The sequence below is a fragment of the Typopeltis vanoorti genome, chromosome 3 (assembly GCF_054136105.1).
Source record: "Typopeltis vanoorti isolate ZY-2024b chromosome 3, IOZ_Tvanoo_1.0, whole genome shotgun sequence".
NCBI classification, from domain to species: Eukaryota; Metazoa; Arthropoda; class Arachnida; order Uropygi; family Thelyphonidae; genus Typopeltis; species Typopeltis vanoorti.
In genome coordinates this window covers 108,533,899-108,561,288 of record NC_143551.1, presented here as the reverse complement: position 1 = coordinate 108,561,288, position 27,390 = coordinate 108,533,899, and the positions used below count along the sequence as shown (strand labels likewise).

The 27,390-nt window shown below is 37.0% G+C and overlaps 1 protein-coding gene across 1 annotated transcript in view; it reads left to right on the top strand.

The window, feature by feature from the left end:
* The first annotated feature begins 17,798 nt into the window (after nt 1-17,798).
* Alg12 (Alg12 alpha-1,6-mannosyltransferase) overlaps nt 17,799-27,390 on the top strand; it is a 192,349-nt gene continuing 182,757 nt past the window's right edge. Inside the window, exon 1 of the mRNA XM_090415859.1 lies at nt 17,799-17,834. The gene's annotated coding sequence lies outside the window, so the exon portion shown is untranslated. The remainder of the gene's footprint in view (nt 17,835-27,390) is intronic.

The window sequence follows — 27,390 nt, the reverse complement described above, 5'->3', positions numbered from 1 at the left end:
GTGTCAAATTGTAGGGAATCAGATCACTCGAACGTAGAATTAGAGTAGGAATTTTGTCTTCGCCATTTATTATATGGCTGACAATTCCCATAATGCATAATACACGTCATACATGTCCGCAAGGAGATGTGCTTTTCTTTATGGAGAATTTACGACGAGTTGCCTCTGTCCTGAAAGGTTGCTTAAGCTTGGATCCTTCGAAACTTTTATAGTTTCTATATTCGGTACGAAACTCTTGTAGTTTCTACATATTCGGCTTTGAAATAATGTTGGATTCAATAACAACTTAATTTATATCATTTTGCATCGCCGAAGTGAAGCCGTTTGGCTCTTTATTTCAGTAGTAATTAATATATTATTATATCTAATTAATTTTTTATAACCTATGGATTCTATGAAGCACAAACATAGCCATACGATGGCGTTCAAGCGTAGTGTGTTTGAGGAAAAAAAGAATGCTAATAGGGCAGCAAAGCAACTTTGTACCTCCACCTACAGAAAAACAACTTTGGGCCTCTGCCTACAGAAAAGGTGGTACGAACTTGGAGAAAACAAGAGTAACAATTAATAGAAACAAATTTAAAAAAAAAAAACACAATCTCCACAGAAATCCAGCAAAATGGCCAGAAATTGAAAATGAATTAAAAACTTGGATAATGGACCGAAGAAGTCAGGTGGCTGCTTATCTACAAAAATGATTATTCAATGAGCAAAATTATTTCAACAGAAAGAAATATCATCAATTTTACAGGATCGAAAATAAAATTATTCGGTTTCACAGTCCCATCATAAATCTCAGAAAACAAGACAATTTTTGAACTTTTACAGATAGCTAATATGGATTTTTATTCATATAAAATTCCATATTAGCCTCTGGTTTTTGACCTACCCTCGAACAAGACTGTTGACTCAAAAGGTAAAAAAAACCATTATTGTTAAAACTTCTGATTACGAAATAACCCATTATACTGTTGTTTTGAAGTTCTGTGTGGATGGAACAAAATTGACGCCTTTTCTTAATTTAAAAAAAAATGCCCAAAGAAAAACTTCCCAAAGGAGTTTGCATTCATATTCATTTAAAAGGACGGATGGACGAGGGAGGAAAGCAGTTATAGATAAAGGTGTGTGGTCCGGACGTCCTGGCAGTTTACTTCAGAAACCTACTTTGTTAGTATGAGCTCAGTTTAGATGTCATAAATCTGCAGCTGTTATAAATCGCAAAATTAACACAAAAATAGCTGTAATACCAGGAGGGCTCACGTCCGCGCTTCAACCTTTAGATGTATTAATAATTAAACCATTCAAAGGATTTATGAGACAAAAATGGTTCAATTGGATGCAATCTCCAAATTTTGAGGAAACATCCACAGGTCGGAGAAAGAATGCCACAATTTCGCAGGTGTGCGAATGTATCAAGAGTTCATGGAATGAAGTGAAACTCGAAATTATTATAAAATCTTTTCAAAAGGGTGTATTAGTAATTTTCTTGTTTAGGGTGGATGGTTTATTATTTCAAGGCAGCGATGATTCGGTTTCTGATGAAGAATCAAATTTAGAAAATTTTGAGAATGAAGATGATGAATAAAGATTTGAAAAGAAGTGTAATGAAATTATAAAAAAAATATTTGTTTATATTATATTAGATTTTTTTTAATGATTTGATGGTTTTTAAGAATAATTGTTTTTTGTGTAATAAACGGATAATACATATATCAAAATTTAAAAAAAAATTAATATTTACATGAAAAATTTGATGCATAATTCGTGCGTCTTATATTGGGAAGAATATATATATATATATATATATATATATATATTTTTTTTTTTTCCCCCAAAAAATACGACATGAAAAATATGATGTCCAATACAACAGTGCGTCTTATAAGACGAATAATACGGTAATTATTACCAGATTGATAAGTATCATATCTCCAGGGAGATGTGATACTTATCAATATATACTTATCCTTATCTTATCAATAATACTTATCCTTGGACTCCCTGGAGATATGTGATATGATAAATACCAACACATCCCTCCCTGGTAATGATAAATACCAATATGATAAATACCAACACATCCGAGACTCCCTGTTTTTTATGCTCCAAAGTGGAAATTTTTTTCAAATAAAATATAATTAGTTATTTACAGCGTCACGAAAGAGAGAAAAAAAAATCCAATAATCCATCAAATTTATCAACACCGACGCACACATCGTGCTTTCCTACCAAGCTTCCACGGCGCTCCGAAATAATAAACATAGCAGTACTTATAGTTCAGTTATAAATCTATCGAACTACGCACTTTCTCACAATTAAATTAAATATTTAATAAAGGTTAAATTTTGCTAGTCCACCAAACGACTTACCTAGGAAAGAATATATAAAAGAACCTGAAATTTTTTTAAACACGACCTTGAAATGGAAAAGATTACGATTATTAATTTCCTAAAACTAAACAAATTACATTACGCAGAATATCTAGCGATAAGAACCGATCAGGACGCCATACACACAAAGCAACCTCACTCTAATATATCCTTCTGGGCATTTCAAGATGGACAAAGCGTCCTAGGGTCGAGTGTGTAAGATTATGAGTGTGTGTTTGCAGACTTTGCGCAATTCCTAAAATTGAACACAACATACTGTACCAATGCTTCATTGTCCTCTTCAGGAGGGTAATAAAGCGTTAGTGCTTCATGAACAGGGCACTTTTTGACACATAAACATTGCATCACATTCGCGTTAATAGCAAAGGTGTGCTTTCAAAATGCATACACCTTTGAGCCCTTCGAAAAGATGTAAAGAGGGCAGAGCAGGTCAAATTCTTAGCTGTCTAGTATTTTTAAACCGCTGAGAAGGCGAGGCTGGGTGAGCTAACATTTTGAGCTCACCCAGCACCTAGGATCGATTATTGTGTCAACCAATCCATTTGAGCTTTGTCACTTGTCATGAGTTAAGCGCTTTCTGTATCCAATGGCTGTATCACAAACAGCTGTTACACATGTTTTCTGGAACTGAAAATTTGAAAGTGGATGTTAGGAGAATAAAGCTAATTGTTTTTTCTTTTGCTTGTACACTATAGCATTTGTTTAGGTTGCAAAGTTTTTTAACGGTTCATTCTAGTCTTCGGAAACAACAGACAGTAAAAATATCTATTCCTGAATAAAAATGAATATTCTGTGTATTATAAGACGTTGTTGATCTACAACAAAATACCAGCATGTGAGATTGATAAGACAGAGAACCGCTGATACTAAAAGAAAAACAATAAACGAACGTCGGATTCCCGAAAGTGTGGATAATTCCGATAATGATCCGATATTATGTATACTGAGTCACAGTAAACAAAATGAAATTCTTGGAAAACGGAGCGAAGTATACATATACACAAACCAGAGAAATACACATAACATGTGCAACAAATTTTACGAGATGATTTGCTGCTCCATCAAACCATATTTATTCCTGCAATACTTTCTCTCTCTCTCTCTCTCTCTCTCTCTCTCTCTCACATAAGTTTTTTTTTAAATTATGCCATCATAAATTCACTTATTCATGTTTAGAATTTATAGGATCATGCTATTCGCTCTACCCAGCAACTTACAGGACACACATATCACAAATGATAATTATTAATTATTCTTTACCATTAATGACGGTATTTCTACTCACACTTATTTCTTCCTTTTCTCACATGTTATTTAAATGATGGTTCACATATTTTCATCTTTGAGTATTTCAAATATACTAACCAAATATAGCATTCTCCTGCATTGTTGTTTTCTAATCAATCATAAAAGAGATTGTTTCCCCACTCTTCGCAGAAGTATTGAAAGTTATCGTGCAATTAATTATTTTGGACCAATTAAGATGAGTGCTGATGCGCTATGTCCTCTCAAAACTTTCATACATTGATAAAATGCAATCCCACGGTCATGAGCGTCCGCGGGGGGGGGGGGGGGGACTTTCTCCCGGGATCGATTAAAAAATTCCACAAATTATAATCGTAAAATTGATTGTGATATGAAATCAATTTTATTATGGGTTGGCCTGTTGCATGGTATCCATAGAACACGTGTTTTTGCAGTAATAAAACACGTGTTCCTGTTTTTGGTTCATCTTTTTCTGATTTGTATATCTTACTAGACAGAGGGCAAATTAAAGGTCAGTTTGCCCTCTGTCTAGTAAGTTACGTGAAGTGTGAATTGTAAATTTATAGTGAAACAAATTTAAACAAAAAAAAAAAAATACATTTTTAAAAGTTAAGTGTATGTAATTTAATATTATTTTACTTGTTATTTTTATGATTTTCTTGCTTTTAAACTGAAATAATTTAATATTTGTTAATTAATTAGTTGATTTTTAATAAAATATGCTGGTCAGTTTTTTAATATATGAAATTGTGCTAAAAACTATTAATTCTGAATAACTTTTTTCCCCCAAGAATTAAAGATCATTAAAATCGATGCAAAATGAAAATAATGTATTTATCGTTTACATCGACAAATAATTACATAAAAAATAGCTAAAAGACGTTTATTGATGTAATTATTTAATTAAATAAATAATTATAAAAATTTATTAATTTCCAAGCTTCCCTCTCCCCTCCTGGAAAACGTGACTGCACACATCCAACCGAAATGATCACGCGACGCCAATATATATATATATATATATATTTTACAATATGTATTTCAACCGAGTCAATGAATCGTCACACACACACACACACACACACACACACACACACACACACACACACACACACACATATATATAAGCTATAAGCTAGAGCCTGTGTAGCTCAGTGGATATGGCGTTTGCATACCACGGCGCTTGGCCGCACGAAGGAAGACTTGGTTTCGAGTCTAGTCGGCGACTAGAGGAAATTTTTCCAAGCCTTTTTTCGACCGGTTCCCGAGTTAGTCGATCTCTGGCACGGGCAAGCAGGTATTTCCTCCGGAAACTCGGGTTTTTCGTCCTGTAAACTCAAGAAAATCGACCGTAGAACCCACATTATTTCAGACATTAAATATATTTTGTTAGGATTAGGGACCACGAGATGGCGGCACATTTGAGCCGTCTTTCTTCACTGTGTATCGTTTAATTAGTGATAGCCTTGGGCCATCTAGCTCTGATTGGTACCAGTGGAGATTGAACTGCCCACTCAGTCTCCAAAAGTTAGATAGGGCTAAATGGCTTCGCCTACTCCCCGCATACGGGAATAAAAAGGCGTTAGCTGATATATATAAGCTATTTTAAACCTGGTTTTACTCCATTTCCCAAGTAAGCAAACAGGCAAACAATTCGAGTTTGCGCCTGCACGTATTGGAAGTCTAGCTGATCCTCAAAGTAGTGCAAGTCAAGGCAACTGATGGTAAAAGTAGAATAAGCTCTGATCACCATTCTTAATATTTACCCTTAATGCACAGCCCATCTCCTTGAGGAGATGTATGATGCTATGTATTAAAGGCAAGGGGGCACTATCCAGACCGGTTTCGACCTTTATTGAAATCTCATCAGTGGGAGCCAAGCTAGTTCTGTATTACTAAAATCTTGGTATTTCTAGCCTGGCTCCCACTTATATATATATATATATATATATATATATATATATATGTGTGTGTGTGTGTGTGTGTGTGTGTGTGTACCAGTGGAGATTGAACTGCCCACTCAGTCTCCAAAAGTTAGATAGGGCTAAATGGCCTCGCCTACTCCCGTATATACGGGAATAAAAAGGCGTTAGCTGATTTTTTTTTTTTTTTAAGTATTTTACCTTGGGTATAATAAATGCTAACGATACCAAGCTATTTACACCATGAGTTGCCTTGACTTGCACTACTTTGAGGATCAGCTAGACTTCCAATACGTACAGGCGCAAACTTGACTTGTTTGTCTGTTTGCTTACTTGGGAAATGGAGTAAAACCATGTTTAAAATAGCTTGGTATCGTTAGCATTTATTATTATACCCAAGGTAAAATACTTTCTACACACACACACACACACACACACACACACACACACACACACACACACACACACACACACACACACACACACACACACACACACACACACACACACACATATATATATATACATATATTCATTTTGATGTTTTGACTGAGCTATGAACTATGTTCAGTGTAATGAGTTCTTTTGCTGAGCTGATTTTCAATGTAACTTGAAGTCATTCATATACAACAGATGGGAAAATTTTATATTACATTTAGTGATTTGATATCCAAGTGATGTTTTCTTCAAAATTATAGATAACGGAATTAATCAAAGAAATGTTCAAGAGTAATGGGGATCTTGGAAAATTTATTACTATTATTATTATTTTTTTTTAAGTAAGTGGAGATAAACTATCTAATCAGTCTCCAAAAAGCTAGATACATATAAATCGGCCTCGTCTACTCTCTATTCAGTACTAAAAAGCATTAGCTGATTTTTTTTTTTTTTTTTTTAAAAGAGCCTATGTAGCTTAGTGGAATTGGTGCTTGCACTAATCAGCACTAAAATGCTGAAAGATGTTTTCAACTCTAGTCAACGACTAGAGGAACTTTTTCTAAACTTTTTTCGACCTGTTCGCGAGTCAGTCGATCTCTTGCAATACTGGAAAGCGGTATTTTTTTTTTCTCCAGGAAACTCGGGTTTTTCGTTTCGCAAAGTGAAGAAAATGAACCGTAGAATCCACAGTGTTTTCCAAATTAAAAATATTATATTAAGGCTAGATACTACGAGATGGCGGCACTTCTTCTCCATCTCTTTACCGCGTTTCCTTAATTAGTGATCGACTTGGGCCAACCATCTCTGATTGGCTACCAGTGGAGATTGAAATGCCCACTCAGTCTCCGAAAGTTAGTTATGGCTAAAGCGGCCTCGCCTACTCCCTAAATGGGAATAAAAGACGTTACCTGATTTTTTTAAATTAAAATAATCTGTTTTGTCCAGGATGCCGCTAATCACCAGCTAGCAAAATAAATTCGCCTTGAGAAGTGAATTTCAAGAGACATGGTGATAACGATACATCCATATTTTTGCTGAGCCATACTTAGATGATACCTATTATAATAATTCAAAACAGAATAAAAGAAAAGTAAAGAGTAACAAGAAATAATAGAAATAGGACCAATCGGATTCACAGATGGAATAGGAACTAGTGATGCACTCTTTGTTGGATAGAAGATTTAACTCGAGAAAAAGCAAAAAATTATTTTGTATGCTTATAGATTAGAAGCAAGCATTTGATTCAGGAGAGAAACACTGCAAAAAAGATCGAAACGTATTTAATCAGTGTAATCAGAAAGAAATCTCGACAGCATTCATGTTTATCATGTGGTGTTGTTCTCTCTTTCCCTACTTGATCAATCTATTTCGAGGAATAGGTTGATCAAGTGAGAGTAACTGTACCTGAGAGTAACTGTCAACAGAAGAAACATTAGCCACTTAAAACAAAATAAATCTTCTGAGCTTTTTATTCCCTATAAGGAGTTGGAGGAGCTGTTGTAACTTTACCTTTTGAAGTCTGAGAAGTTGAATCTCTGCTGGTATTAATCAGAGATAGCTTGCCCAAATTGCCGCTAATTATAAATGGAATCCGATGAAGAGAAGCAGGAAGGTATCGTCATATGTTTTCCCCTAGTCCAAACAGTATATTATTGTCTGAAATAGTGTGGGTTTTCGGTTTTCTCGAATTGATGGGACGAAAATCCTGAGGGAGAAAAAATCCCGCTTTCCTTTGCCAGAAATCGATTAACTCTGGAACTAGTGTGATCTCAATAAAGATTGAAACCTGTCCATGTAATGACTCTTCCTATTATGCATAGCAAATACCCCTCTGATAGGAAAGTGCTGTGCTTTATATACTAAAATAATTGATGCGAAATCAATAGGTAGGCTCTATATATAAGTGGCCTAATCGCGAAGGTACATCATGCAAAAACTTTATTGGCTTATTCTTGAATTACACAAGAATATAATTTCTTTTTAAGTATAACTAAGTTTGTAGTCAAGCGAAAAAGCGTTCTACAACTATTCATTGTTTAGATTATATTTGGTCATTCAAACGTATAATTAAATTGAAACATATTGATCTTTAATTGACCATTATTTATGAACATCTAATCACAACAATTTTTTCGCCGACGGAGCTGTTCGGCTTCTTCAGGGCTTATACCGTACGAGAAAAAATGCAAAGTGGCTAGTACAGTGAAAATGGAGTAACATTGTATAAATTAAACATTAAAACAGAACGCATAACATTACACGCATGGAGCATATTCTGTGAGTCCCTGTTATGAGAGCATGTTCTGTAGTTTTGAGCGAAATTAAACTTTTCTCCAGAACGGAGAACTACAACGGCTTCTTTGAAATTTCTACAATGGAAATCTTCTTCTAGGTAAGGCATGAAGCTGCTATCCTATTCAATGGTATGTTAAGTAATCGCGAAATGATGGGCTAGACCTGATTTGTCTGTTGTGTTGTTATTAACATCTCCTATATGTTCTTTTTTTCGGATTTCGAGGCTTCTCGACGTCTGTCCTATATAGTTTAGACCACAAGCACATGAGATGTTGTACACTCCATCATGTTTAAAAAAAAGGATTAATGTCTTTTGGCGATCTTAAAACGTGACGGACCGTCTTGACTGGTTTGAAAGCAAATCTGACGTTGAAAGGTTTAAAACGTTTTGCGATCTTCTCGGACAGTGTGCATGCATAAGGGATAACTATGGATGAACTGTACTGAGTGATGGTAGGTTGTTGTTGTTGTTGTTGTTGTTGTGTATGTGTGTGGGGGGGGTTCTATGAAGAATCTTGTCGATTAGATTCTTTGGATAGCCATTTTTTATTAATGTCTCTGATATATGAGTAATTTAATCATAGAGTTCTTTTTCTACTGAGATGATATTCGTGGCTCTATTTTAGAGCATATGTATTATGCTGAGGTTCTGGGTAGACTGTTACTTTGATATGTCCATCTGCTAGTTTCTTGATTTAGGGTATCCAAAATGGTAGTTGATTACTTTTTTCAGTTCCAAAGTGAATTGTGTTTTTTGATGAAAGAATTAAATTTGGTTACAAAGTCCAAAAGAGCTGTGTTTGTGTCCCTCCAAATTATGAAGACATCGTCTGCATACCTCCACTACACAACAGGTTTTGGGTCTAATTTTGATAGGATGTCTGCTTGTAGCTTTTCCATGAACAGATCTGCACAAGACGGCGAAAGGGAAACTTGTAGTTTCCGTTCTGGAGAAAAGTTTAATTTCGCTCAAAACTACAGAACGTGCTCTCATAACAATGACTAACAGAACACACTCCATGCGTGTAATGTTACGCGTTCTGTTTTAATGTTTAATTTATACGATAGTGTTACTCCATTTTCTCTGTACTAGCCAATTTGAGTTTTTTCTCTTACCGTTATAAGCCCTGAAGAAGCCGGACATTCCCGTCGGCAAAACTTGTTGGTATTAGATGTTTATAGATCATGGTCAATTAAAGATCAATATAATTCAATTTATTTCTACAACTATTTCTTACTGGGATTATTTTAATAATCAGTTATATATGGAAAATATATAACTGGTAAATATATATGAATTTTGCTTTAAGCACCTTCATAGCGCGATTGGAAGAACGACGGTACCTTGCGCCCTTGGATTAGAAAAGGCCTAAGTTCGATTCTCGTCATGAAGGGAGGAATCTTTATATGGACTTTTTCGATTGAAGGGGAGTTAACCGATCTCATACGGGGGTAACAGGGTTTTTTCTCCGAGAAACTCGGAGAAAAAACCCTGCTACCTCGGGTTTTTCTTCCCGCATACAGAAAAATCGGCCTATTAGAACACACAATTTACAGACAAAAATACTAGCTGTGGTTGTGGTCAGTAGATGGCGTTGATGTAGGTGAGTGGTGGTGGAGATTTGGTGTCGTAGTGGGGCGGAATATTGTGTAGTGGGTGTTCTCCCGCGATGAGGCTTCGGACTCCTTGGAGGTGTCGCGAATAATAATAATAATAATAATAATAAAACTTTGCTGTCTTCCTAGGACTGGTTCTCACTGGTGCGATCGTAATAAATTATCATTAAAAGAATGTTTTGTGAAGTAGAATTCATCAATGATTTTGCAACTGGAGTCGAGAGTATGGCAGGCAACTCCTCCCCCTGGTGGTTCCTGACCATAACACTATTTATTAATGTCTGAAACAATGCAAGGTGAACTGTCGATTTTCTTGAATTAAAGGATTAAAACTGGAGATTCTGGAAGGTTAGCTTTACTTATTCGCACCAGAGATCGAGTAACTGGGGAATTGCTCAATGAAATGCTTAGAACAAGTTATCTAATGACGACTAGTGACTAGATCGACCTGTATTATAGTCTTTGGACGACTTACTGCTATGAATACAGTACATCCATTTATTTTAACAATTTTTGAAATCTGAATATCCCCGTGATTATATATTTCTCACAAAACAGTAATCATGGCTGTCGAATGCACCCATATTATTATCTTCTTTTTGCAAGGCATGGTGTCAAATGCACTTTCATATTTACTAAATTTGTAATTCCCTGAAGGCGATATGAGCGCTATTTTAACGTTATCACTGTTTCTAAATCAATATGCAGCTAGCTATTAATAAGTACTAAATAATAGCTAGGCTGACTATATTTCCTTGATACAAAAAGGGAACATTGAGATGGCAAAAACCGGACGGGGTTATGTAATGTTCCGTATTCATGAAAAAGTAAGACGCAAAAAAAAAAAAGTTTTATTACATAAACATATTGAGCTTACGTAGAAGAGGACTGTATTTCATCACGATTGTACCATAAATATTTCTCCGATGAAGTGATCTTACGCAGCAAATTTCGGTCTTTCAATACCTTATCATAAAACTTCTCACACTCCATGACACAATTTTGTTTTACAACTAACTGTCATTTTCTCAACACTTAATCTAGATTTCTCCTTTGACTAGGTATTCTTCATACAGAAATTATTCTTTCAACAGGTGCTGTACTTCCTGGAATACAAAAATTAGACTCTACAATTTTACAAACGTCGTGAAGGTATAGGCGTTTTTCGCTAATAAAAAAAAATTAGCTAACGCCTTTTTATTCCCCTATATACAGGGAGTAGGCGAGGCCGTTTTTAGCCCTATCTAACTTTCTGGAGACTGAGTGGGCACTTCAATCTCCACTGGTACCCAATCAGAGATAGCTGGCCCAAGACTATCACTAATTAAGCTGCACTCAACTAAGAGAGACGACTCTACAGGTACTGCCATCTCGTGGTCCCTAACCCTAACACTCGTATTTAATGTCTGAAATAATGTGGGTTCTACTGTCGATTTTCTTGAGTTTACGGGATGAAAAACTCGAGTTTCCGGGAGAAAAACCCGCGTGCCCATGCCAGAGATCGACTAACTCGGGAACCGGTCGAAAAAAGGCTTAGAAAAATTTCCTCTAGTCGCCGACTAGACTCGAAACCAAGTCTTCCTTCGTGCGGCCAAGCGCTGTGGTATGCAAACGCCACACCCACTGAGCTACACAGGCTTTTTTTTAAAAAAAAAAAAAATCAGCTAACGCCTTTTTATTCCCGTAAATACAGGGAATAGGCGTGGCCGTTTTTAGCCCTATCTAACTTTCTGGAGACTGAGTGAGCAGTTAAATCTCTACCGTTTTTCGCTTATTTCAGAAAAAAATATGTACCCACCTATCACATACTGGAATGTTTTCTTTATTCCATTTATCCAACTGCCTCACAATTATAGATTTTTAGTCTACTGATCGAATACGAGTTTCTTTTGTTTCTGTGCGTGTGATAAGTTCCTCGTTCAGGCCGTCCTGTATTTCTTTTCATTTTCATATCTTCCTTAGTAGCACCCACTTGAACTTCTCAGTGTTTCCTAAACAACACTTGTTGACATATTCTAAGCTGGTTTCGTAGTAATTCTCGACTACTTCATAAAACCCAGCCTCACTAATTTCTTCTGAATCTACAAACATTTTTAGTTGTTTTTTGATATCAGTAGTTACAAACACTTCACTTTTTTCTAGACTAAATTCTTTACAAGATTTTTAATGTTCATGTTCTGTAGCTGAAATATTATCTTTTTTAATTAAGCAAATGTATGTTTGAAACGTACACACTTGATCTTTTGCAAATGACGACCACAATTTCAAACAGGGACTTCAAACAATTTTCGCATCATAACAGGGCATTTTTCTTGAGAAAGAAAATAAGAACGGGGCTCATCAAACATACTTCTGTCAATTAATGGACCCAAGGACAAAAATCTTGTATTTCCTTGCTGTAACAATTTAGCGTAATTGTTTTCTGCAAAGTCACAAAAGTTTTTCAGTTCTTCAACTCTGACTGTGTATATATTGAAGTACAGTATTTGTATACTTTTACTGCAAAACATTCAATATCAATTGGTAAACAGTCGACAGTACACTGGAGACAATTGAGTATAATGTGAGCTCCACAATCAATACCAATAATCTGCCTCATCAGTTCAATTTAAAGTTTTTGCCACATATTATTTTTGCCAATTTTTTTGCAACCACCAAAACCGGTACCGTGTTATGCAACCAACAGTGGCGGATTAAGGATATTTGGGGCCTCCTAGTAAAATTAAAATTATAATAAAATTAAATAAATTAAACCGCATTACCCAACATTGGTAATGCGGTTTAATTTAAAGTGTAGATAGCGCGTGCTGTTCAAAATACAAAATACGAAGCTTGTCAACTTGTGCCGACATTGGTATTGCGGCATTATTTAAAGCATAATAGTGCTTGCTGTTCAAAATACGTATTGAAATGTAATAATTGTTTTGAAAATATTTTCGCGTAAAATAATCAAGATTTTTATGATGTTTACTGAAAACATTAATCTATTTTAAAACACTGTAGGAAAATATCTTGGCTTGGGGACCCCCAAAGCCTAGGGTCCCTAGGCACGTGCCTTATTGCCTTAATGGGTAATCCGCCACTGGCAACAAAGCAACAATTTTATTTTGTAAGGCAAATTTGTCACTTGCTTTCTTCAACATAGCACTCTGTAGGGCGGATGTTTCATGAGGTAAGGAAATATAGTCTATAATTTTGTCTTGAACACCATAATTTGGCAAAAAGTACTCCACAACGATTGGAAAAAGTTTGATGTCTTTTTTATTTGATGCATCTGACTGTAGTATTTGTTTTATTCAAATTCTCTATTACTGGTATCCATGATATTTATATGAGATTATAGGTTATGAATAATAATTTATGATTGACCAATATTAAAGTACAGTATATTTATAATTGTTATTAAAAAAATTGGCATTTTTATTAAAACGACAGGACAGCTAGAAAAAACGGTAGTGTCCCGTTCAAAACGGTATGCATGTATGTATGGTCAGCTTATTAATAGCTTACCTATGACAGTTGATTGTTTGAAAGTCGCCAAGGCTTTCAAACAGTATTTTCAAACAATCAAACAACTGCAGTCAATCAACAGCTGACTGCAATTGTCTCATAATTTCTATAATCCTTATTGTTGTCTGAAATAGAATGGGTGCTGTGAGATATAATTCTGATGTGTGAGATCAAAAACTCGAGTTTTTCTCTTATAACCTTGATGCCAAAACGTATGGCGTTTACCTTTATGCATGTGCCAGAGATCACTAGTGGTGATCTCTGGCACAGGCATAAAGGGTATAAAGGTAAATGCCATACGTTTACCTTTATTCCCTTCCGGAATTAGTGATTCCGGAAGGGAACGAAAAAGGATTAAAATGCATTTCTCTAGAGACGATTATCACGAATAGCTGGTTTACGTTTCGTGGTCTACCACTATGGTAACAGAAACTTTGACACAAATGTATCAAAGATTTAAGACAGTATCAACATTAACATTAACACTGAGTTCTGGTTTAAAAAAAAATCAGCTAACGCCTTTTTATTCCTGTATATAGGGAGTAGGCGAGGCAGTTTTAGCCATATCTAACTTTTTTGGAGACTGAGTGGGCAGTTCAATCTCCACTGGTACACAATCAGAGATAGCTGGCCCAAGGTTATCACTAATTAAGCGGCACGCAGTGAAGGGAGACTGCTCAACAAGTGCCACCATTGTCTCTAACACAATATATTTAATGTCTGTAAATGATGTGAGTTCTACGGTCAATTTTCTTGAGTTTATGGGAAGAAAAACCCGAAAAAACCCGCTTGCCCATGACAGAGATCCACTAACTAGGGAAACGGTCGAAAAAAGGCTTAAAAAATTTTTCCTCTAGTCCCGAATAGATACGAAAGCAAGTCTTCCTTCATGCGATCAAAGTATTGTGGTGTACAAACGCCACTTTTTCACCAAAAGTTTTCTGCAACCTACTGTAAACTCACTTGGTCCTTAAATTAATTAAAATTCCAATTAAAGATATAAGACATTCTCTATGGAAGCTTTTATATAGTACGATATCTGCATAAGAAAGTCATTAATGGGTGCGATTCTCTTAACTGAGTAGAAAAACGTTTACTAAGCCTTTTTTCGACCAGTTCCGAGTTAGTCGATCTTTGACACGGGCAGCGGGGTTTTCCCTCCGGAAAACATGGGTTTTTCATCCTGTAAACTCAAGGAAATCGACCAAGAACCTACATTATTTGGACAATAAGCATAAAATTAGGAACCACTAGATGGCGGCTCTTGTCAGCGGTTTTTCTTCCCGAATGCAATGAATGATTAGTGATAGTCTTTGGCCAGCTACCAGTAGATTAAACTTCCCCCCTCACACTTCGAAAGCTCGATAGGACTGAGCGGTGTCACGTATTCTCTATAAGGGACTTAAAGGATTGAGCACATTTTTATTTATTTAATTTAATTTTATTTTATTTTCTGAAAATCAGTATTGGAATTCTTTTACATACAGCATCAGCACTGTATTATTATTATTATTATTATTATTATTTTTTTTTTTTATGTGACAAAAGGCCTATGCAGCTCAGTGGAAGTGGCACTTGCATCTTTTGAGCTAAGCCACATGAAGATAGACTTATTGTTCGAGTCTTGTCGCCCACTGGAGGAAATTTTTCTATGCCTTTCTTCGACCGGTTCTCAAATTAGTCGATCTCTGACATGGGCAAGCTGGATTATTCGCCCAGAAACTCTGGTTTTTCATCCCATAAACTCCAGAAAATTTGCCGTAGACCCACATTATTTCAGATAGTAACATATCCTGGTAGGATTAGGTATCTAGAGATGGCAGCACTTGTTTTTCGGTCTCTGCATCGGTGGCTGCTTATAATTAATGATAGACATCGGCTATCTCTGATTGGCTACCAGTGGAGACGGAACTGCCCACTCAGACTCCAAAAGCTAGATAGTGTAATGGCCTCACCAACTCCCTATAAGCGAATTAAAGGCATTAGCTTATTATTATTATTATTACATGACACTTCCAGGGAGTCCAAGGACTCATAGTGGGAGGGCACTCTGCTACTCTACTCTAGTATAAAAGAATTCCATCAGCTCATAAATTCATTATGAGTTTTATTGTCCCCAAACTCTTTCATTGGTGCATCAACTGGATCTGTCCATATCAGGATTTGTGAAAATCTAACATTAAAATTCTAATTACGGCTTATAATATGCCTCTTGAAATGGATGCCAACATTCTTCACGTTTACTATAGAGTCGTTTTGGGAACCATTTCAGAATTTTAGAACTTGTGGGTTTTTGCTGAGCATTTGTTCCAGAGTGTGATATTTCTTCAATCCCATTATTTTGAACCTACTTATTGAGAATCAGGTTTGCATACAGAACCAGATGCAGAGCCATCGTGAGGAATTTTGATGCCTATGGCCAGGAAAGAAAATTGCGCCATTCTAAAAAATAAAAAAAAAAAAAATAAAATAATAATAATAATAATTTTATTATTATTATTATTATTAATTAATTAGCACCTATGACCAGGGCCACATTGGTCATAGCCTCAGTATGCTTCTGACCAGATGACTTAGTTTCTTGTAGCTATCAGCATACATCCAGTACCATCGTCAGGTTGTAGCATAGAGGTAGCCTGCCTCACGGCGTGACTTAATGAGGGCGCTCGTTCAGCCATATTGTGGTAGGCGCCATCGCTACAGCATAGCAAGCACTGAAAGAAGCCTTCCCAAGCTTTAACTGATTAAAAATTATTTGCGAACAGTAATGACCCAAGAAAGATGGTTGGTCTGGCATCTATATCGATAGAGGTGGACATAGCTTATAATTTAAATTTTGAAGAGCTTATAAACAGTTTTATTGTGCGATATCCCCCATAGAGCATTATTATGTAATCGTTTTGCATTAATATTTCTCTTGTAATAAAAACAAAATAACAATTGTAGATTTTCTTATATCGTTGTCTTATAATGCATCATGGGCGATATTTAATTGTTTGCCTCAGGGCGCGATCTAATCTGGCGACGACCTTGCATTCATCAATAAATTTTGTTGATAAGGTAGTAGTATCTTATGACCGCAAGTCTTAATTTCTATTCCTTGGCGACATCTCATCCCGCATACAGACAAATCGGCCCTTCAGAACACACGCAATTTACAGACAAAAAATACTAGTTGTGGTAGTGTTGGAGGTGGGCGGTAGATGGCGTTGATGGAGATGATTCGTAGCAGAGGTTAGGTGTAGAGACAGTTGTAGGCGTCCTCCTGCGATGAGTCTTTGGACTCCTTGGAGGTATCAGGAATAATAATAATAATAATAATAATATCTCTCTTGTTTTGCGTTGCAAAAACCGTAACTGGGATGGTTTCGTCTTGATTCTTATTTGAAGACGTATCCGGTACCTATTCTGTAATGGCATACAGTTAAATATGGCCAATCCAGTAAAACACTACGGAAGAAGCTTACATGTAAATGGACTGGAATCAATCCATAAATTTGTCAGATTCTTCCCAGCTCCAGGCGAAGACAATTACCCATAAATGATAAAAAAAAATCATACCACTCAAAAATTGTTGAGTACCATGAAAGTTCTACGATGATTTCCTAATTTTGCATTAAAAATACCTTATGAATTTATTTACCAGTGCAGCGGATAAAATTGCTGGCTGTTTTATGGTATACACGTGAGGTTTTGAAACAGCAGAAATATTACATAGCCCCTTTTTCATACACAAAAGAACGAGCAAGTAAGAAATGCACACTTTGGAAGTCATGGATATTAACAGTTCTTGAAAATGTAGTGTTAAAGTCGGAACAATGGTATCTTTTAACAAAGATTCAAGGATATTGCTTCCTCTAGGTCGTTTAAGCGTCTGATCAAATTATGCACCTCTATTTATTTATTTATTTTGGGGAAGGGCTTTTGGCGACTCTTAAATAAAGTACTGTATTTCAGTTTTGTAACATAACAAAAAGGGATTTGTGATCTTGTGCTGTGTGTTTGAAAATGGTTTTCCGCGATCTGAATTTTTGGTTATTAGCAAACGTATCCAATTATCAGTAAATCATATTATTTTAACGTTGTTAATGAGAATATATTCTGTCTTTCCAAGGTATTTCAACTGTTCCATCCTCACGAACATATGCAAGCAATGATTAGTGATACTAATAATATTGTTCATTTCATGAAAACGTACGAACAGCTTCTCAAGTTGCTTTCGCTAGTTGGCAAGGACGTTTCACTGAAGTATTTTTATTCTGTAAACTGCGCGCATTCGGCTGAATTTCGTATGAAACTTATCAGTTTTGTATTTATTATGTCTTTTCACTTTTTTTATGTCGAGTGTTTGTGGGATTGTTTGGGATGGTAATAAAAAGTTGTTGTACTTCTGTTGGTAATTATCAGTCTTTCAAAACATTTATGATGTGAAATATGATAGCATTACGTATTCAATATGCTGATTACGTTGGAAATTTAGGACATTTCAGTTATATGGAATGTACTTTAAACTTTGAACGTCGTCTATTAAATAGTTCTTAGCTCATTTTATGTATAAAATTGCAATTAGCAAGAATATGTTAATTATTATTATTATTATTACGGGCAACTCCAAGGAGTCCTTAGACTCATCGAAGGAGGCCCTAAATCATGTCAAAAACTATCCAGCATTCGCACAGTATCTATCATACTTGTAAATGTTAATTCACGCTGACACTTTTAACTGAGTGGAAAAGTTTAATAAGTTTTGGTAAATTAATTTGCATTAGTTGACTATTCTGGAAATGAGCCAGAAAATATTCGTTACAGTGTAAAGACGAAATTATTATTATTACAATTACATGACACCTCCACGGAGTCTAAAGACTCATCAAGGGAGGGCATTACTAAAATTTTACGAAGTTTTGTAGAGATGTTGGTATATCTGTTTATGACTTTATCCTATCCCCCCCCCCCCCCGAACCAATTTTGTCACATATCATTGTGATCATTTTTTCAGATATTCTCAGTTTGCATCTACACTAAAGAAATTGGTGTATATGAACGCACATTAAATTTATTTATTTATTAATTTTAAGGCATGGTTCAATGATCTCATTTCTTAATGAAAGTGTGGACCTTCTGCGAGGAGTCTTTTTTTTTTTTGACTCCATGAAGATCCGATGTTAATATTTTTTTTTTCAAAGTGATGTGGATATTTTCAGAGAACTCTCAGTTAATTGACTTGCTTTCTGAAACATAATTGACTTGCTCCACCCTGAAATTGCATTTGTGTGTGTGTGTGTATTTTTTATTTTATTTATTTTTTTCCAGTGTTGAGTCCAGTGTGTTATATGTCAGTTTTGACTTATAAATAAGAAAAATAGCCGTAATGGAATGGGATTTACATAATGGATTTAATACTGTTCGTATTTCGTTTGTATCGTACTAATTTAGAAAATGCCCAAACATGAACACAGAGCTCACCATGTATTGGTATGTTGAGTGTATCTGATTTATCATAGTGGAAAAAAAAATTTCTGTTATGAAATGTATGCAAAATTTAGTTTTTAGAAATGCATACATAATTCAGTCTTAATTCTTTGATCTGATAGTACATTATTGCAAGGGATTGTCATACTGTAAATCTAATTCAAGCTTGGTCTGCATAAACGGAGTGATTTGCATTTTTCATATTTATGTATATATTTATGTTCATATTTATATTTTATTTTTATTTATATTGATGTTCATCTCTTATCCATGAGAGGTATGAGCGTTGGATCTTGCTATAATATCAGAAGACCTGTTCATAACTAAGGTGACTGCATTGCTTCCGTTTGGATCACGTGGTCTTCACTTGGGAGGTAGCAAAACATGGAAAATCCCAGTTAAGAAGTATGTGGAACTACGAGGCAGGTAATTATACAATTCACTTAGGAGGCAGCTTGAAGCAGTACCATGGCATAAATATCTACAAAGGAAGGATGTTCACAGTGCTTGGGGGAATAGTCAAGGGGTATCTGGAGGAAGCAAAAGCAATATCACTCTGTATACCCAAGGTCAGTAGGGTAAATTGGGTAGGAGTGAGATGGATCAGTGGTATCATTAAGCATAAGCTGCAAACAAAGAAAAATGTTGTGGAGGGTATATAAGGAGGAAGGTAACCAGCTAACTCACGGAGCATACAAGGATTGGGTAAGAAAGGTGACCTGCATGGTATGGAAGGCAATATCAGATTATGAGAAGAAATTAGTTGACTAGACGCAAGGAAATCCCAAAGAGTTTTTTCATTACATGGAAGTAGGGGAAAAAAGACTATGGAAGGATAACCTTAATGAGTGCAGGTGACAGAGAAGTAATGCAGGCATGCTCCCATGCTGAATGTCTTTAGGGGAGAGATGAAATTGTTGAGCTAGTGAGTGATCATTTTGCAAGGGTATACATCCAAGTGAAATGCTATGACAGAGGTGACAGTGACTGATGTGAGATTAGAGGTTAAAGAATTGAAAGTACTCAGTATATTGCAGAATCTGAATGCAAATATATCTGTGGGATTGGATGGGATATTGGTTCACATTTTAATGTGAAGGAAATTGGTGAGGCTGTTGACTAGGTGTTTAAGTCTCAGCTCTGTCAAAGTTGCAAGAGAGTGGAAGAAGGGCAAAATAATTCCTTGCATAAAGGAGGATCCAAGTCTATGGTAGTAAATTCTAGACCATTTAGTATCTCAGGAGTGGTGGTAAAAGTACTGGAAAAGTTGGTCCAAAAGAGAATTCAGGAATGATACTCAATGAGGTGTGGCACAGCTTCATTCTGTCTTCTGTATCATGTTGGTCACCTTTCTTACCTGATCCTTGCACTGTTCGTGAGTTAGCTGGGCGCCTTTCTCCTTATATACCCTCTACAACATTTTTCTTTATTTGCAGCTCTGCAAGAGCAGACACTGCAACAAATTATTATTATTATTACGTGACACCTCCAAGGAGTCCAAAGACTCATCGAGAGGAGGGCACCTACTCTACAACTCTCCATCTCCACCACCATGTCATTCGCCAACTACAGCGAACAGCAACTACCATCATCATCTACTGCTCACCACTACCACAGGCAATCACAAACATCCATGTCGGGATTCGAACTCGCAGTTTTTTTGGCTTGAGAGCAGATATGCTAACCACTCGGCCAACCATGCCACCCGGGGATGGATAAAATATGGATATGACACTAGCTATGTGGATAAGAGGGTGGCTGATGGACAGATAATAAAAGTAGTATATGGAGAAGCAGAATCCAAGAAAAGATCATGCCTTAATAATCTACCAACCTTTTATAATAGGGACAAATGAGTTGGATAACGAGATTTGTTATGTGATGATATTGCTGGATGTTGCAAAGGCGTTTGACAGAATACCACATGGAATTCTGTTGCACTCACTGCAACAAATGGGGATGGATATGACACTGGTTTTGTGGATAAGAGGGTGGCTGATGGATAGATGCCAAAAAGTAGTATATATATGAGAAAGCAGGTGTCTTATGGTGCAATGCAGGGTGTTGCACTTGGATCACTGCTCTCTAATTTGTACATAAATGATATAGGAAATAGTTTGAAGAAAGATATTCCATTGTTTGCTGATGATGCAATGATGGGAAGGGTAATAATTAATGAAGGTGATGTAGAGAGAGAGATTGCAGATGATTTAAATAGGGCTGACAGTAGCAAAACATAATGGATGTCAATTTAATGTGGAAGTGTGTAAAGTTATGCATTTTGGGATACAAAGATTACAAGCTAGGTATCACATTAAAGGAACTGTACTCCAGGAAAAAGCCAGGGATTTGGGGATAGTAATAGCAGATAGTGCTAAAGTGGCCAGGGTTACTCATAGGATTACTTGGTTATTGAAGAACACTAACAAGCAAGGATAAGGTAGTTAATTCCTCTTTATAAAGTCTTGATACGACCACATCTGGTTTACTGTGCTCAGGTCTGGTCACCTGGATTTCTTGGGATAAGGAAGTGATGGAAAAGGATCCAGATGTGAGTGGTCTGTGGAATTCTTCCTATGAGAATAGATTGAGTGTTCTGTAGATTGAAAAAGTTTGTTGATAGGCAAAAAAGGTGGGATATGTAGAAACATTTAAGTTACTTAAATACTTTTATAGGATTGATTCAGGGAAAATGTTTCAGCACTTGGCTAGAGGGGGTAGAAAAAGAGGTAATCTCTGGAAGTTGGGTAAGAGTTGGTTAGCAAGGGTGTGAGGGATAGATTTTTTGCTGAGAGAGTGGTGAATGAATGGAATTAGTTGCCTGAGTCAGTTGTAGATGCATTGTCTGTTGATGGCTTTAAGGAGAAGTATGATAGATATTGTGTTGATGGTTTTGGCCTCCACCAGTGGATCTTAGGATTCCATGGTGCCTATACAATGCTAATAATTATGATTGAGTCATATAAACTAGTGAAGTGCCTATCAAATAGATACAGGGGAATTATTGCATAGGTAATGGGAGAACTGGCAGTCATCTCTGAAAACTGTACAAAGGACATATAATTAATGAAATGAAAAGTAGATTTATTGTTTTGCATGGTAGATGGTGAATGAGTGGAATGCAGTGCCAGAGTGGGTAGTGAGTGCTCCCATGCTGAATGTCTTTAGGGCAAGCTATGATAGTTATTGTGATATGTGAGTGTTTGAGCACCCACAATGAGTCTTCAGACTGCATTGAGGCTTGGAAGTAATAATAAATATACTACTAATAACTTATTATTTGTATCTTTATGCATTGGCCTGAATACTCAATATATAAAATCTATCAACAGTAATTTTTTTTTTGAGGAAGTACATAGGAAGCACTATTCACCATGTTGATTGTTTTAATGAATTTTTTTAAAGACTGCTGTTGGCTGCCACTGATGAAGCCTCAGTATATGTAAAAACATATACTGAGGTAGTGCATTATACATGTCCCTAAGGATATGTGCATTGCATTATGGGATACTAAGTCAACTGATGTGAAGTCATTCTTGGGATAAGGAAGTGATGGAAAAGGATCCAGATGTGAGTGGTCTGTGGAATTCTTCCTATGAGAATAGATTGAGTGTTCTGTAGATTGAAAAAGTTTGTTGATAGGCAAAAAAGGTGGGATATGTAGAAACATTTAAGTTACTTAAATGTTACTCTATATACAAGTATCCCAGTTGTGAAGTTACTTCACACACAAACTTTGTTTGCTTACACTTGGATAAAGGATGAAACCGAGAATATAATTTCTTGGTACCTTTAATTTATAGTATAACCAAGTGAAAAAACTTTCATCCTCCTCCTTTCATAATATTTCTCCTAGCATCTTCAAAGTCTGATATCTACATAATTTGCTGAAGTAAGGAATGATGGTGGATTCAGCTGCAGTAACAAGTGGCGTATCGCCAAGTCTTCCGCCATTTAAGAACTCTATTATAAGCAATATCATAAGGGACTTTGTGGCATGCAGTACTTGCGGCATGTATGCATCTCGGGAATTGGATATGTGGCTTGTGAAAGAGAGCGGAGAGCGTATGTGCGCAAAATGCAGGCAGTTGGAGGAAATAAGTGCATTAGAAATATCAATATCCGACCTTGTTGCTCCAGGAATGGGAAATGAATGTAGGAAGACAAGTAGTGCGATAGGAGAGAATGAAAAAAATATATATATGAATGAGAAAATAATAGTTGATAGTGTGAAAGGTGTGAGTGACTGTGAAAGTTTAGGAGATGGTTTTGTTTGGGAGAGTGAATTTAGATTGAGTGACTGACCTGCAGAGGGAGATAGATGAGCTGAAAGAAGAGGTGGAATGTCTTGTGAATGAGAGCAGAAGTATGAAAGATAAGATTAGGAGAATGGAAGAGATAAATGCAAGGCGAATCAGAGTAGGGGAGAGAGAGAGAATTTTGGGAGTGTTAGAAGAGGAGCGAAAGGAAACAGTAGAAGAGAGGGAATGAGTGAGAGGTATGGGGGTGCTAGAAGAGGAGAGAATGGAAACAGTAGAAGAAACGGAATGAGAGAGAGAGGTATGGGAATGCTAGCAGACAAGAGGATGGAAACAGTAGGAGAGACAGAATGAGAGAGAGAGATATGGAAGTGCTAGAAGTGGAGAACATGGAAACAGTAGTAGGAGAGAGGGAATGAGAGAGATGTATGGGAGTGCTAGAAGAGGAGAGAATGGAAACAGTAGTAGGAGAGAGAGAGGTATGGGAATGCTAGAAGAGAGAATAGCAGTAGAGGAGAGGGAATGAGAGAGACCTATGGGAATGAAAGAAGAGGAGAGAATGGAAACAATAAGAGAGAGGGAATGGTAAGAGGTATAATGTATGGCGACTCAATGATCCGTGATGTTCGAGATAGGATGCATGAGGAGTGTTTGTCAGGAGGAACAATAGAAAGGGTGGCTATGACAATTAAGAGAGGTGAAAGGGTGGATGAGATGATTGTGATGGTAGGAAGAAATGACTTGAGTGGTAATGTAAGTCGGGCAGTGAGAAATATGAGATATTTGCATGAGGCTTTACGGAAGAAGACAGAGAGAGGAAAAATAGTGTGCATGTTGCCTAGGTATGATAATGACGAGCTGAGCAGAAGAGCAGTAATATTGAATGACATAATAGCTAGAATGTGTGACAAGAGAGGACTGGTATATGTGGATGCTTGGAGTGCGTTTGAGGAAAGAGAGGATTTGTATGCGAGAGACCACTTACATTTGAATGAGGAAGGACGTAGGCATCTGGAGAGATTGCTGTTCTGAATGAGTCAGTGTGTCCCAGGGAGGATGATAGAAGGGGTGGCCTCTTGTGGGAATGGATACTTGGGAGAAGGGAGATGACATCAGGTAACACTGAGCCCAGTGGAGTCTAGAGGGGATAATGCTAGGTATAGAAACAATGGCATTTATATGCTTTATACTAATACCAGGAGTGTCCTGGCATTAGTATAAAGTGGCGCAGAGAGCATTAGCCTGGCCAAAAACTATTGGGGTTACTGATACGTGGTTGACAGAAGAGGATATAATAACAGGAATAGAAGTCGCTGGATACATCATTTTTCGGCAGGATAGGAGGGGAAAGCGTGGTGGTGGGGTACTGCTTATGATAAGTGACGACCTATGTCCTCTAAGAGTGGAGGCTTTGGAAGGCAGTGAGACAAATGATTTTGAGAGCATATGGTGTGAGGCAGCGGTGGACAAGATAGGATATTTAGTGGGGTGTTGCTACAGACCAAGGAGCACAGAGGATGGGGACCAGGAGATGTTTAGACAGTTAAGTTTGGCAAGTGCAAGCAGAATGATTGTTATGAGAGATTTTAACTACAGTAGTATAAATTGGAGAGAGGAAGATGCATGTAGCAATAGGGGAATGGAATTTCTAGAATTCTTGAGGGACAAATGTCTTAGGCAACATGTAACAGAGGGAACAAGAGGTTCAAGAGTTTTGGATTTGGTTATAGCATCAGAAGAGTTGATAATAACTGAGATGACATCTCTCCCACCAGTTGGAGAGAGTGACCATATGGTTTAACTTGGAAAATGAATAGACATGCAGGAGTATCAAAGAGATGGGAACTTATGTGGAATTATAAAGCAGGTGATTATAATAGTCTTAGACGTCAACTTTGGGAAGTTTCTTGCAGGGAGGAACCTGGAAGGCCAGGATATCATTAGTGCATGGGAAATTGTGAAAGAATATTTGTTAGCAGCAATGGTAAGTTGTATACCATGAGTGAAAAAGAGGACACAATTTGGAGTAAAGTGGATGACAAACAATATTAAACAGGAATTGCATGCGAAAAAGAGGCTATGGAAGAGATATAAGGAGAGATGTGAAAAGACGATGCATGAAGAACATAAGACACAGGCCAGAAGAGTGACTAGTGTGGTAAGGAAAGCGAAACTGGAATACGAGAGGAGATTGGCCCTAAGATCCAAAGAAAATCCTAGGGAATTTTTTAGCTATGTGGCCAGTAAGAGGAGAAATGACTGTGGAAGAATGATATTGTGGGATAAAAATGGGAATAGAGTGACTGATGCAGAGGACATAGTGGAATTGTTCAATGAACACTTTATTGGAGTATTTCATCCTAGAGGAGTCAGTTTTAATGCTAGAGGGATAGGGCAGGTTCGAGGTTTAGAGGTACAGGAGGAGAGTGTGTTTCAGATACTGAGTACTCTGGATGTCAGTAAAGCGTTGGGACTGGATGGTATTTCACCACGAGTTTTGAGAGAATGTGCTAGGGAACTGACAGTACCTTTAACCTGTCTTTTCAATGAAAGTCTGGCTGCGGGAAAGGTGCCCAGGGAATGGAAGGAAGGTAAGATAGTGCCATTGCATAAGGGTGGTAATAGACTGGAAGTGTCTAATTATAGGCCAGTTTGTGTGTCATTAGTAGTTGTTAAGATCTTGGAGAAAGTCATGAGGGACCATATACAGCATTGGGCAGATGAGGGTAATGTTATCTGTGAGAGTCAACATGGATTTGTGAAAGGGCACTCTCGTTTTAACAATATGCTTGCCTTTTATAATAAAGTTACAAGAACATTAGATGAGGGGAAAGGCATATACTGCAATTTTCTTAAACTTAGTGAAGGCATTTTACATGGGGCCACATGATAAGCTGATATTTAAGTTGCAGCACATGGGTCTGGATGTCAGATTGGTCAACTGGATTCAGGATTGGCTGTCTGATAGGTATCAGAGAGTTGTGTATGGTGGAGAAGTTTCAAGGAGGTAGAGGGTTACAAGTGGGGTCCCACAGGGCTCAGTACTAGGACCTATATTGTTTAACCTTTATATCAATGACATTGCCAGTGGATTGCAAAGGGATATTCAGTTGTTTGCAGAAGATGCGAAGCTGGGAAGGATTATTAGTAATAGTGCAGATGTGGTAGCCCTGCAAGAGGATTTGAATAAGCTAGATAGATGGGGAAATGAATGGGGGTGTCAGTTTAATGCAGCAAAATGTAAGGTCTTGAGGTTTGGGAAACATCGAGGGGGATGCTGCATACTCTGTGGGAGGAGTTATACTGGAGGAAGTAGGGGAGACAAGAGATCTGGGGTTGATGATTGATAGAAACCTGAAATTTAGGGGACATATTGCAAAGGTGGTGAAGGTAACACAGAGGATTGCTGCAATTATGAGAAGGACACTGACCTGCAGAGATAAAAGGGTTATCATTCCATTGTAAGTCTCTGATCAGACCACACTTGGACTATTGTTCTCAGATTTGGTCCCCCAGGATTTGAAAGGGATAAATTAACTGTGGAAAGGGTACAAAGATGGTTTCAGGACTGTACAATTTTGGTTATGAGGATCGGCTGAGGGAATGTGGACTGCAGAGTTTGGTGGATAGAAGAAGGAGAGGTGATATGATTGAGGCTTTTAAACTGTTGAGAGGTGGTTACAGGGTTGACACTGGGGAGTTCTTTCGCTTGGTTGAACAGCCGGAAGGAGTGATGACAAGAGGCCATCCCTGGAAGTTACAAAAGGAAACTGTGAGCAAGAGGGTGAGGAGTGGTTTCTTTTCATGGAGGGTGGTTGAACCGTGGAATGCATTGCCTGATGGAGTGGTGAGAGCGAGGGTCAATGAGTTTAAGGAGTGGTATGATAGACTTTGTGTTTCTTAGGGGGGGACCTCCCCTCAATGAGTCTTGACAGACTTTATGTTCTTAGGAAGGACCTCCCACGATGAGTCTTTTGGCTCCATGGAGGCCTGAATAATAATAATAATAATAATAATATGGTTTCACATACTTTTTAAAATTTAAAGTCTAAATTTTAAAGAAATGCCATGTTAATATCACTCTTACTTGCAAGGTTATTAGAGAAGGAAGGCTGATGCCCTCATTCATTATCCAATCTCAAGTTTGTCATTTAAGTGTCAAAGAGTCCTGTTATTTAACTTATATATTCATGATATTGGAACAGGTTTAAATGGAGATAT